Genomic DNA, 14,987 nt, shown 5'->3' on the forward strand with positions numbered 1-14,987 from the left:
CCAAGATGGTTGCATACAACCATACAACCATTTCAGGAAAATGCGCATGTAAAATAATATATTGTATAAGATTCTCAGATAAAGTTTTTAATTTATCAATAAAGGACGATTAAATCTATAGCTGCCATTTACATATGTACATACATACATATGTATGTGCATATATGGATATGTACAGGAGAGGAAGTCAAATCGTCAGTTGAAACAATTACACCCTGTTATTAGAGTTAAGGCAAACAATAGAATAGAATAGAACTAATCAAGAAAAAGTGGTGGATTTGGTATAACCAATTACACAAAATTCCTTGGACTTTCATCCACATTTGATATTTCTAGAGAAACAAAAAATACAACATTTTCATTAAACATTACCTTTCGAATGCAATATTGTTTTTTAGGATCGAATAATAGCTAATTTTCAAAACTGCAGTTCGTCACTAGTACTACCTCAGAGATAAATATCATATTTTAAAATTTATCAAAATCGAATCGAATCGAAGAAGTGACGGTTAGTTTATATATCTCATGTGTTAGGTTATTCATTTAACAGAAGTTGATCGGTTTCAAATGCAAGAAAGAAATGCAAAAGTCTTCAAAGCAGTGATGGAGACATTGCCGACCATATAAATTATTTACATATATTCTTGATCAGGATCAACAGCCGAGGCGATCTAGCCATGTCCGTCTGTCCGTTTCTACGAAAACTAGTCTCAGTTTTGAAGCTATCGGAATAAAGCTTTGTAGTTAGCCTTCTATATACTCTCACTCCTATATATGTCGGATCGGACGACTATATCATATAGCTGTAATAGGAATGATCGGAAAAGTTTTCCAAAAAAAAATTTTACATTTTCAGTTCTCAATAGAATTGGATCAAATTAATAATATAGCCATTTTATTATACTTTCCAATTTTGTGTAAAATTTCATGAAAATCGGACAACTATATAGCTCTAGCTCTAGCAACTATAGCTCCCATAGGAACGATCGAGAAATTAATACAATTAAAAATTATAACTTTTTCAGTTTTCAACAGATTTTCATAAAATTTGAGGTATAGCCATTTTATATAAGTCTTAAATTGTGGCAAATTTCATAAAAATCGGACGACTATATCATATAGGTGCCATACAAACGATCGTTTGATGTAGAAGAAAAATGCAAATCTGTGAATGTAAAGCTGCAAATATAATACGTATCGGTGAATGAAATGTAAGCAGGTATTACTTCATTGTTTTTTAACACAAATATATATAATTTATGTGGTATGGATTTCTAGTCATAGAAGTTCTACCTGCAAGGGTATATAAACTCCGGCGTGCCGAAATTAGCTTCCTTTCTTGTTTTTTATTGCATAGATTGATCTATTCGGAAACAAGCAGAAAACGAAAACAAAAGATAACGGTTCATGGGACAATATTAAAAGCAAAAGCAAATTGGCTTTTTATTTCGGATGTATGTATGTAGCTTAATAAACTCGATTCTAACCAATTGAAAGCCTTCATCGATACGAAAGCAAATTTTTTAAACTTTTAATAAAGTCGAGATTGATTGAGATTGTCGCTAAAAAAATATTACATTTTAATACCATTAAACTTAAGACGAAAACAAATTATGTGTTAGTATTACACTGTAAATGCATCTATTATTTTACTTATAGCATTTTTCTATGAACCGTTAACTTTCGAATTCTTTTTTGGCTTGCTTCTGCACAGATCAATCTACGTGATAAAGGGGAAACTAAAGAAATTTGGCTGTGTCGTTGTGTAAATACTTTTGACTAATTTTGAATTTTAATAAACTTTAAGATAAAGAGCTGCTTTATATTATTCTAAAATTTCGGATTTAATTTTGTGAAAATCGGGAGACTTTTTTATATAGCTGCCATAAAAACTATCGTTAAATGTAAAGGAAAATGCCAATCAGTATACATATATGTTATGTATATAATTTATATTGTATTAATTATTATTGATCGAATTGTAATCTGTATACAATCTTCTGCGTGCTTCCCTTCTTGTTGAAAGATTAAATTATGCCACAATGAGAATTGAGTGGATTATTCCACCGTTTCTATAAATTTTATATAAATTTATAAAATTTCGGATGCCATTGATTTGACTGATGGAGCTTAGTCGAATGAGGTCCAACTCCGAAAAGTCATTCAATTGCAGAAGAAGACTTCTTTTTTAAACTGATGCAGCAAGAATAATAAAAAAATGAAAAAAGTTGATAATAACAAGAGCCTATGAATACAAAATATTCTTATTACTGACTACAAGGACAGCTTTGACCTCCTGAACTTTGTATTTATTCTTGATGTTAATTTCTTTTAAAGACAATTCGAATTGTAAACTTATTCCCTATTGCTTCTAAACTTAATTTGAAAACAGTTAAGACTAATTATTGTTGACCGAATTCCGTACGAAGGTATGTACATTAGGAAATATGATGTTCTCCTCCTTCGCTCAGTTATCAACAGAATTAATCACTAATTCACATACATATTGGCTGTAAACAGAAAACAAATAAATATTGACTCAGGTCAAAACGCCAGGCAGAAGAGGCAATGCCAGGGGGTCATAAGTAACAGTATGAACGAACGTAACTGTTGGCGTTTTTGCTTGTTTTCTTACCCATTCGATAAGACCGAAAACGAACCCTAATTGAAGGCAGCTCACACACCAACCCAAATCAACTCAATCAGGCCATAAAAATAAGCGCTATCGAAAGCCGGGAATGCCTTGATGGGGGTTCGCCAGCGGTTGTGTAAATATCGCGACGTGGCGAAGCGATCCGGACCATGTTGAGAACTATTTGAACCAACATTTTTCCGATGAACCAATCGACTGAGACATCCAGGGTGCCGCTGCATTTGGCAATATGTACGTACATACATATGCTCATATGTATGTACATATATACAGACAAAGTTCATGGTATCCGTAACCGAGAATAGAGAAAATGATCGGATACATGTCAACTCAAGCATAACGATCGAATAGCCGAAGCTAAAACTCAATCCCAATCTGAGACTGAATTGAATTGAAGTCGATCGGTCTTGGTCGAAAAATAAGTTGCCGCCTAATACATTTCTGTGGTTCGCTCTGCCGCGCTGGAATATTTAAATTTTGACCCAGCCCCAATCCAAATAAATTTGTGGCGTAATTTGCAGTTGTGTGCGTTCTTTTTATTCAGTTTCAGTCAAAGTACTGTATATTTCTCCTTTTCGTCTCCTCTTACATCTTGTGCAGTTTCGTAGGGTTCAGACCACAGCCTAGGCGATTCTTTACTATCGTAAGTAAGGCTGTAACCAGCAGAGGACAGTTTAACCTTGTAGTATATCGATTGAAAATGACAGGAGAAATGTTAATAAGGTTAGTCAGCTAATCAGCCGGACTTCGGTTCATGCGCTGAAAGAGTTTAAATTATCGGTCGAACCACTACTATGGAATGGTCCCCAATACAAGTTTCGGTAACCGTAAGATCCTGGTACCTAAAAAAAATGCGCTACTTCGATTGGTTTCAGTTAAAAGTTCGATCTAAAAAAAAAAAAAAAAAAAAACTGTTTTGGACTCTGTGTTTGATAATCATTTGAAACTCACATGGCACAAAAAAAAAAACAAATTTCGGCTCGCAAGTGCATTCAAAATGCATTCAAAAAAAAAAAAAAAAAAGGAATTTTATAAAACATTTATACATATTATAAATATCCGGTTTTAACATAAACGTATGCGTGTATAAGTAATACATTTATAAATTAAAACAAAAATGTAAGTTATAAATTTGTATATTATTATTATTTTATTATAATTCCCTTTCAGAGTATTATAGTTTAAGACAGAAGTTTGGAACGCAGTGAAGGTGTCACCTCCCACCATATCAGCATCAAAAGTCAATCTAGCCAAGCTGTTTTCATCAGATTTTCATCAAATTTGAGATATAGCCTAAATATATATTCTACAATTTTGAGTAAAATTTTATGAAAATCAGTCAAATATATCATATAGCTGCCACAGGAACGATCGAGAAATTAATACAATTAAAAATTATACCTTTTCCAGTTTTCAACAGATTTTCATCAAATTTGAGATATGGGCAATTCTCCAGAAAGGTCCACCGCGGTCAAAAACTTAAAATTGCATAAAAACTAGTATTTTTAGCATGGTTACATAAAAAATTGGTCAGATTGATCAAGGTTAAAAGAATTATTTTTCTAAAATAAACATCGAAAAAAATAGTAAAAAATTGCATTTTGCTTTACTTTTGCTTCTAATATCACACAGAGAACGCAGAGAGTCAATATAAAGTGCAAAAGGACATATACGATCACCAATATTCGTACAGTTTTAGTTTGAATTATCGCTTTCTAAAATTAAATTTAATTAAAATTAATTAATTAAAATTAAATTTAATTAAAATTTATTGTAACAAAATTTGTCATCACGTTTCGCTGAAATCAGAGCTTAAACTGGTTTCTTGCAAATGTAACTTCTCTTTTTGTCGCGTGCGAATGCAGTAAATTTTAGTGAATAGTGCTAACCAAGAGCTATGTTATACGTTTAAAATTAAAATAAAGTCTTGGCACATGTTTTTTTTTTATTTTGAATGCATTCCATATATCCATTTTATATTATTCTAAAATTTTGTGTAGAATTTTATAAATATCGGACTATTATATCTCTGACATAGGAACGATCGAGAAATTAATACAATTAAAAAATTTGAGATGTTGCTCTTTTTTATTATTCAAGAATTTTGAATTTTATTTTATATGTAACATATGTATCTATATCTGTATCAAGTCAAAGCAGTCATTACTCCATTGTATTTTAAAACATATACAAATAATTTATATTGAATTAATTCCTAGTGATTAAAGTTCTATTTGCAAGGGTATACAAATTTGGGCGTGTCAAAGTTTTCTTTCTTTCTTGTTCTTATTATTTTGATTTAAATTTTATGATAGTCGGACTTTTATGTCATATAACTACCATATCAAAGATCCAAAAATTATTACAATTTAAAATTATAACTTTTTCAGTTTTCAACTTATTTTTATCAAATTGGAGATATACCATTTTATATTATTTTAGAATTTTCGTTTAATGAAAAATAACATAATCCTAAAACTCTTTTCTAGTTTCTTATTGTCGTGTCCAAAAGTAAATTGATTAATTAAGATTTTAATGATAAGTATAAATATTTAAAAGACTTTTGGGAATTCTCACAAGAAGACAGCACATTCTAGAGACTTAACTTAAATTTATGTTTTATTTCCAAACATTTTAGGTTGTTCTTCCAATGAAGTGCAGATTTGATGATGCCCTAAGATAAAGCAAAAAAAAAAAATCTAAGGAAAAGCATTCATTGCCACAAATAAGATTTTTTAAGCTTTTCCAATAGCAGTCAGCTATTCTAGTGCCATTGTTTTAATATCTTCACAAATGATTTCACTAAATTATTGGTGCCTAAGATTAGGAAAGCTTTTCTTGACATTTTGTTTTAAAGACTTGTATTAATCGTTCTAATAATAGCAAAGCAAACATACAAACATTAGTTAAAATAATGTCTGAAACATGTGAATACATGGAAGTTAAATAAATATGGACGTTGATGCACAACGGTTAGTACACTGAAGTGGCCCGTATGAAACCAAGTGTTAGTAGGCGCTATTGGAAATATAGAAAAGAGTGGGTTAGAATTAAAGTTATTAGTTTGGGAAGACTATCTACGTTAGAGATTAATGTGTACAAATCATTATAATTTGCACATAATACTCTAAGAGGTCCATGCAGTTCAAAGGAGGTTCTACAGTGGTGCAACTCTAAGGGCCAGGCAAAAAGTTTCCAGAGACGTTAGAGAGGGATATAATATTTGGTCACTCAGTTGGAATTTATGTACATTTATGTTCGGGGTTCGCCCAGCAGTGAAATAATTAAGAGTAGAACCTTGAAGCAGATGTGGCAGTATTGCAATGGTACATTTTTGTTAGTATACAATGTATCCATTTTCCTTCCGAAGTCAGTTATCCTTACTTTGAGAGTTTATTGAGGCTAAACCTCAGAGTTATCGAAATTAAACAATTCCCAATTATAAGAATGAATGATTGGTGAGCTGTGGCTAAATGGAGGTGAATTAATTTTGGCATGACAACTCAAATGAAGTCCTTCATCCGAGGCGTAGTTGAAGTGCTATTTCTCTAATAGCCTTATTTCATTGCTTCATATTTCCACATATTGCATAACATAACTGCTTTGTTTATTAAATAAATAAATTTTATATAGAACAATGTAAGGGAGAATTCACAAAATATCCATAATGATCTAGATCTAGACAGTGCTGTCGTCGTTAAGACGAGGAATATGAGCTTCATAGAATGTGATTGCTAAGGAGGGTCCATTTCTACCACAGTTGTGGCATAAGGAACACAGTAAATACTTTGTTGGGACACCATGAGCATCAATAATACCTACTTGTTGCGTGATTTTCAACTTTTCTTTTAAAAATATCCCAACGTACTCTATAATACTTAAAATATTTTACGGGGAGCGTACAACAGAATTCAATACCTTACGATCAGCGCCGCGTACCCAGAACCATTATTCTTTTGGAAGATCCAGCTGGTACTGAGCTAAAATTTGTCAACAGGTGATGTCCAAGTATGATAAAAACTTTTGCTTTTATACCTTATTCAAATAGCATCACTAAATAGAACATGATCCCACATAAAAAAAAACTAAGAAATTGGATTTTCGATTTCTTAAGCCATGGGGAGCCTGGAAAGGAATTACATATGTCAGACTTTTTTCGCTTGCGATGTTGTGTTGACGGTGTGGCATCGTCGAAAATGTGTAAACTCGTCCCAAGACTTCTTTATTTAGGATTCCTCCACTCCACCCTTGTAGTTTACGAGACGAGTCGGACTAGATTTGATAAAAATTTGCCGTAAAATTAGGGAAGAGAATTTCTCAAATCTATATATATAGATTTATATTTGATAAATATAATTATATATATTTATCAAATATTTATATATATAAAAAAAGCTATTATAAGTATTTTATTATTCATCGATTACGGGGTAGCTGAAAATATTAACTGAGTTACTTTTTTACACGTTTACCATAGCAAATGGTTCTTAATTCAAATAAAAACAAGAAATGAAGCTAACTTCGGCACGCCGAAGCTTATATACCCTTGCAGATAGAACTTCGATTACTTCCTGGATTCCTTCCATACAATATAAAATATATATATTATTGTTAAAAAACAATGAAGTAATACCTGCTTTCATTTCATTCACCTATACATATTATATTTTCGGTTTTACATTCACAGATTTGCATTTTTCTCCACATCTAACGATCGTTTGTATGGCACCTATGTGATATAGTCGTCCGATTTTCATCAAATTTAAGACTGATATAAAATGGCTATATCTCAAGTTTAATGAAAATCTGCTGAAAACTGAAAACGTTATAATTTTTAATTGTATTCATTTTTTGATCGTTCCAATGGCAGTTATATGTTGTATAGTAGTTGGGTTTTTTTTTATAACTTTACACAAAATAGTAGATTAAAATAAAATGGCCATATCTCATATTTGATGAAAATCTGGTGAACACTGAAGAAGTTATAATCTTAAATTTTATTAATTTCTTTTATTTCTTATAAAATTGCTATGTATCAAATTTGATGAAAATCTGTTGAAAACTGAAAATGTTATACTTTTTAATTGAATTAATTTCTCGATCGTTCCTATAGGAGCTATAAGATATAGTCGTCCAATTTTTTTTACACAAAATTGTAGAATAATATGAAATGGCTAATCCTGTTGAAAACTAAAAATGTTATCGCCACCGCGATTGTCAGTCTTTCGACAACAGCCACCGCCATTCTCATTCCTCTAAAATTTCTCGATCGTTCCTATGGGAGCTATATGATATATTAGTCCGATTTTCATAAAATTTTACACAAAATTGTAGAATAATATGAAATGGCTATATCACAAATTTGATCAAATTCTGTTGAAAACTAAAAATGTTATATTTTTCTTGTACAAATTTTCCGATCATTCCTATGGCAGCTATATGATATAGTCGTCCGATCCGGCCCGTTCTGACATATATACGAGTGAGAGTATATAAAAGACTAACTACAAAGTTTCATTTATATATATATTATATTACAGTCGAATCCCGATAATTCGTACCCCGCTAAATCGAAAATCGCGATAATTCGTAAAAAATTCTGTCCCCTTGAAAAAAACTCGTTAATTCGTAAAAAATCCATACATTTTGGTCCCCTCGTTAATTCGTATTATTTGGCGCAACGCAATGAATATTGAACCTCTTATAAATCGTAATTTTGTTTCGTAACCTCTTATAAATCGTAATGCGACAGCTATGCCGCCTTTATGTCGCTATGCATTAGCATTTCAAAACAATTCGATATCGCTCCATCAACAATATCATCAATTCTACAGAAAAAATAGTTTATAATGCAAGCTAATTTTGGAAGAAGTTTTGCCCAACAATTCTGAAAGTGACGAGGATGATGACGCCGATGGAGAAGAAATTTTAACGAATTTACAACCCAGAGCATTAATTTCTCAACTTAAACATTATTTTTCGACCCATGATGTGCCAAAAAGTATCTTTGACAACCTAATAGGTTTAGAAAACGCAATGGAAAAAATAAAAGAAAAAAAACATCAAGCAATCAAAAATTACCAATTATTTTAAAGCTTGAATTTTTGTTTTTTATAATTTAATGTTTATGCTTAATAGTTTAAATTTTAGTTCTATAATTTTATGTTATGGTTTTATTTTCCTTTAATTTGAAAAACGTACAAATGAATGTACATGCTTATAATGTTTGTTTAATTTTAATTAAAAACCCCGTTTATTCGACTCTTTCATTTTTGAACCCCGTTAAATAGAAATCTCGATAAATCGAATTCCCGTCTAATTCGTAAAAAAAGTGATCCCCTTGCCATTACGAATTATCGGGACTCGACTGTATATATATATATATAATATATATATATATATTATATTATATATTATTTTCCGATTTTTCCTATGGCAGCTATATGACGTAGTCGTCTGATCCGGCCTATTCCGACATACATATATACGAGTGAGAGTATCTATATACTCTATCTATATCTATATACTCTCACTCGTATATATGTATGTCGGAATAGGCCGGATCAGACGACTACGTCATATAGCTGCCATAGGAAAAATCGGAAAAACCGCTTCTATAAGCGGTTGCTAAGTTTCATTCTGATAGTTTTAAAACTGAAAGACTAGTTTGCGTAGTTACGGTCTAACTCACCAAAAATTTCACATTAACGATTGGGGATATGTAAATGTACACGGAAAGGCGCTAGCAACTGCTATCTTGATATACACGTAGAAGGGCAACCTTGTGTTTTTAAAAAATACGACAAAAATAAAGCTACAAATTTAATTCTTTCAATTAATTAATTCTGGTTGTAAAGGATTTTGAAAATGTGAAGGGTTTCTGGTGTTGTCCTGCTAACTTGATATCGACTTAGCAGGGTAACTTTATGTTTTTATACCCTTGCAGGGTATTATAATTTCAGTCAGAAGTTTGCAACGCAGTGAAGGAGGCACCTCCGACTATATAAAGTATATATATTCTTGATCAGGATCAACAGCCGAGTCGATCTAGCCATGTCCGTCTGTCCGTCTGTCCTTCTGTCCGTCTGTCCGTTTCTACGCAACCTAGTCTCTCAGTTTTGAAGCTATCTGAATGAAACTTTGTAGTTAGCCTTCTATATACTCTCACTCGTATATATGTCGGAACGGGCCGGATCGGACGACTATATCATATAGCTGCCATAGGAATGATCGATACAATTTTATGAAAATCAACTCGTATATATAGCTCCCATAGGAACGATCGAGAAATTAATACAATTAAATTTATAACCTTTTCAGTTTTCAACTGATTTTCATTAAATTTTAGGTATAGGCATTTTATATTAGTCTTAAATTTTGTGTCAAATTTCATGAAAATCTGACTATTATATCATATAGGTGCCATACAAACGATCGTTTGATGTGGAGGAAAAATGCAAATCTTTGAATGTAAAACTGCAAATATAATATGTATAGGTGAATACAATGAAAGCAGGTATTACTTCATTGTTTTTTAACACAAATATATATCATTTCATAGAAGTTCTATATGCAAGAGTATATAAACTTTGGCGTGCCGAAGTTAGCTTTCTTTCTTGTTTAAAATATATTTAATTAAAAATTTGAACAACAAATTTGATTTTTCCACAAATAATTATCGGCAAGTTCTGAGCAAAAAGTTTTTGGAAATATTTCTGTTAGTTGTCTGCTTACTTAATATAAACTTAGCAGGACATCAAAAAATTATTGTAGAAAATGGTCGGCAAATTGTTTTCGCTCACGACTAATTAACGGCAAATATAATAAATATAATCCAAATTTATATTTTCCACAGTTGGTAGCTCAGTTTTAATCGATGAAATAACGCGAAATGCGCATTTTAAACTATTTTAAGCATTTAAAAAAAACCAGAAGTGATCGGCAATACGGGTCTTTCTGCTGTAAAATGTTAAAAAAAAATATCTCAATTCATGACGTATCCACCACAATCTCCAAATATGAATCCATAAGCATATAATTCCGGTAGGAGAACTAAAAAAGCAAAAGGGCTCTAAACACATTGTTTAAACAAATTTAAATAAAAAAAACTTTTAAGACATTATTTTTCAACTATAAACGGATCGTACTCTCAAAAACAACCCCTGTGCAAAACCGTTGTTTCCCCTATTGTTATTAGCTTCAAATTTTTGGTGAACATAGTGTTTGAACCTACCAACAAAACAAGGCTAAGATTTTCAGAATGCAAACATGTAAGGTGAGGTATACTCAACTTAGGTTTTTATTATTATAATAGGTGTTGATATCACATACACTCAACCGCATATCTCTGCATACACCCCAAAAAATTTTCAAATTCAAATTTTAAACGCACACTGTTTAGTTAATTATTAACATTTTAGACAAATTTTTTTCTAACATATTCTTTATTAAATTGTCTACCAAAATTGGTATATAGATACCTTGGACCATAACGGAGTCAATAATTGTTAATTTTCCCACGCCACTTGCTGTCATACACCCCCACACCATAATGTTGCTTCCTCCATACTTTACTGTGACAACTTAATTTTCTTTATTAAAGACTTCTCTGGTTCTTCTCCAGACCAAGACAATGTCCTTGATTCCAAATATGCAGAATTTGCTTTCATCGGATAATATTACCTTATTCCAGAAATCTGGGGCTTGGTAATGTGCTCATTTGCCAAGATTAGGGGCTTTTGCCTATTGACTATTGACTATTGACCGAGATCAGAGGCTTTTTGCGGGCGACTCTACTTTGGTATGCAGCCCTTTTTAGGACACGAAGGACAGTATCGTCAGAAAAAGTTTTGGGAAATTCTCTGTTATGGACCAAGGTATCTATGTATATACCAATTTTGTTAGACAACTTCCCAGAAAGTCCTGTAAAATTAGGGTTGGAACATTAATATTGGTTTCAAGAGGACAATAATCCGAAGCACACGGCACATAATACAAAGCTTTACTTTCTATTAAAAGTTAAAAATCAGTCGCGAATACCTCAACAGAGTCCAGATCTTAGCCCAATTGCGCATTTGTGGCATCCCTTGGAGCGAAAGATCCGGAAACATACAATAACATCGAAAAAAATACTTAAGGAAGTCATTGTGGAGGAAAGGATCAAAATAACAGGCGAGGAGCCAAAAAATCTGGTGGATTCCATGCCGAGATGCCTTACGGAGGTTGTACCCAGGAATGGATACCATACCAGATATTAAAATAAGTATATTATTAATTTAAAATAGTTTATTATATTATGATTTTGCGGGGTCATTTTTTACAGTATTAAGTTTAAAATTAAAAATAAAATATAAAGCATTGTTTCATAATTCTAAAAAAAAATACGTTATGGAAGACAATTGAATAGAGAATATGTTAGAATTAAAATTAAAATTTGTCTAAAATGTTAATAATTAATTAAACAATGTGTGTTTAAAATTTGAATTTGAAAATTTTTTGGGGTGTATGCAGAGATATGCGGTTGAGTGTATGTGAGTACGTTCCGTTCATAGTTGAAAAATAATGTCTTAAATTTACCATAAATCTATTATTTTCTAGTTTATAATTAATTAATTAATTATACAATTAGTTTCTAATTATTATAATTTTATAAATATGTAAATGTACTGAAACAAATAAAAATGTTTTAATACAATATGGAATGCAATAATAATTTCTGGTCGGTCAAAAATGCCTTTTGGGAAATATATTGACAAAAAAAATTAAATTAAAATAAGTGGTAATTATAGTTAGATAACTTAAATAATTTGTCCCCCAATGCAAGCGCTAGCCGCTAAGTATTGCTGTGACGTCATAAGCAAGTGAGCCGCCGCTTCGGCCCACTGGCTGTGGCCGTCCGAAACCTATGAAAAAGACTCTGCGAACAGAAATTTGCACACGCATATAAACGTGTGAGCGCTTGTACACATATACACATATACAAAGAAACGAGAGCACAGCACAAAGAAACGCACCCTGCTCATCCTTACACAGCCGATCTGCCACTGAAATAGTGGTGGAGAACAATCGATGGCACTATCGATAGTGTTTAATTTTCTTAAACCTCGATGTTTAGTTTCTCGCTATCGATAGTTTTTACTCCAAAGTGAACAGAGCTTCGCGTCGGATTACAAGTAATAAAGTTTAATTTTATTAATATTTTAAACTAATAATTAACTTTTGGATAGATATTGTTTTGGCAGGGTTGTGTGGGCAGTGGAGGAGTTAAAAATTGATCGTTTTGTAAAAGATAAGTGCAATTTCATGAGAATTTGCATATATGTATGTATGTATATGCAAATGTGTGTGTAAGTTATTCGCGCGCTTCTGTTTGTCGCGGCTTCTGTACCTCGTGTTGTGGTGTTGTTGCTTGTGCTGTACACTAAGTTAAAATATATTTTAATATGTGTAATTTTTTTTATTTTCAGTTAGTTCAAAGGAAAAAGAAAAGGAAAATCAGCCGTCACTAGAACCGCTAAAAAGGGGAAGAGGGTCGTCAGAAGTTTGGCAGCACTTCAAAAAATTAAATGACAAGAAGCATGCTAAGTGCAAATATTGCGGTAAGCAATACCAAACTTCTGGCAATACATCGAACCTGTATGATCATTTAAGGCGCATGCATCAGCATTATTTAAAAAATTACGCAGATAACAATGAGCCGGCTATAAAAAAATATTTCCAATCGGAAAACTCGTACCCAAATGGGTCTGCGCGAAAGATGGAGCTGAATGCCAAAGTGATGCGCATGATTGCCACTGATGTTCAGCCATTTAGCGTTGTAAATGATAAAGGATTCAAAGACCTCATATCTGCTTTGGATCCAAAATATGTGTTGCCAAGCAAAACCTACTTCCGAGACGTTGAGCTCACAAAAATGTACGAAACAAACACTAAAGTCTTCTCTAAAGCCTGAACTCGAAAAAGTTGAGTTCCTTTCGATTACTACAGATTGTTGGACCTCAAATGTAAATGATGGTTATCTCTCGCTGACTTGTCATTTTGTCGATTCAAACTTTAAGCTAAAGAGCGCTGTACTCTCAACTGAGAAACTACTTACCCCGACAAATCATACAGCCCAAAATATAGCTGACACGCTAAAATCAATTTTGTCAGAGTGGGGAATATTGAATAAGGTTGTGACGGTAGTGACTGATAATGACAACTCAATGAAGAAAGCGTGCGAGATACTCCAAAAAAAGCATTTGCCTTGCTTCGCACACACCATAAATTTGTTGGTGCAAGATGCCTTAAAGTTTCATTCTATTTCGCACATTTTGGAAAAATGTAAAAAAATTTTGACTTTTTTTTAAAAGTAGCACTGTGGCCACTGCAAAATTTAAAGAAGCACAGAACTGTGAAAAACCATACAGCCTTATTCAAGAAGTGCCCACTCGATGGAATAGTGCTTTATTACTGATAGATCGAATTTGATTGACATTCGACTCTATAAATGCAGTTCTATTAAACACTCCCAAAGCGCCGCAGACATTATCCGTCGAAGATACGGATATACTAAAGGATCTGTCGAACCTTTTTCGACCATTTCATGATGTAACAGTGCAAGTTTCTGGAAATAAATATGCCACTTCGTCGCTCATTATCCCATCAATCTGTGAAATGCAGCACCACATTGCTACATTAGAATTAAAATCGGAGGCTGCAATCGAAGTGTGTGAATATTTGAAAAAAAGGTTCCCTGAGCGTCTTTGCCAATATGATCAACGCACAAGTACACGAATGGCAACAATATTGGACCCCAGGTTGAAAAAGGAAGGCTTCGCCACGCGTACCAATGCTGAAATTGCAGGGAAGGCTCTGGAACTTGAAGTTTACAACGAGAAATCCAAAATTCCTCCAGAGACGCCTTCGCTTCCCCAATCACAACCAGCCATGTTTAAATTTATGCAAAGCAAACTCGATGCGAAAATCCAGTCAAATAAAGCCGATGCAATTATATGCCTTAGACAATATTTTGAAAAGCCGCTCGAAGCGCAAAACTCCGACCCCCTTGATTACTAGAAGGTAAGTGTTTATTACGACATTAAAACATGTGTAATTAATCATTTCATTTTTTTTAGAGAAATCCAGACAATATGAAGGAGCTCCAAAAATTGTGCCTGAAATACTTATGTATTCCAGCAACCTCAGCGAAGTCTGAGAGGTGCTTCAGCAAAGCTGGGGAACTGATCTCAAAAAAACGAAGCCTTTTAAAGGCTAAAAACGTTAATATGTTGTTATTTATTAACAAAAATATGGACTTAATTGAAAATAAATGGTCTCTGTAAACAAAAAAAAA

At 32.6% G+C, this 14,987-nt stretch overlaps 1 long non-coding RNA gene across 1 annotated transcript; it reads left to right on the forward strand.

Annotated features, from left to right (window-relative positions):
* Positions 1 to 13,606: 13,606 nt before the first annotated feature.
* Positions 13,607 to 14,987, forward strand: LOC147643032 (uncharacterized). The gene is made up of 2 exons (XR_015272656.1): positions 13,607 to 14,713; positions 14,770 to 14,987. It is a non-coding gene; the product is annotated as an uncharacterized LOC147643032 (long non-coding RNA).

The sequence above is a fragment of the Drosophila serrata genome, unplaced genomic scaffold (assembly GCF_035046125.1).
Source record: "Drosophila serrata isolate PLE 108 unplaced genomic scaffold, ASM3504612v1 contig_301, whole genome shotgun sequence".
NCBI classification, from domain to species: Eukaryota; Metazoa; Arthropoda; class Insecta; order Diptera; family Drosophilidae; genus Drosophila; species Drosophila serrata.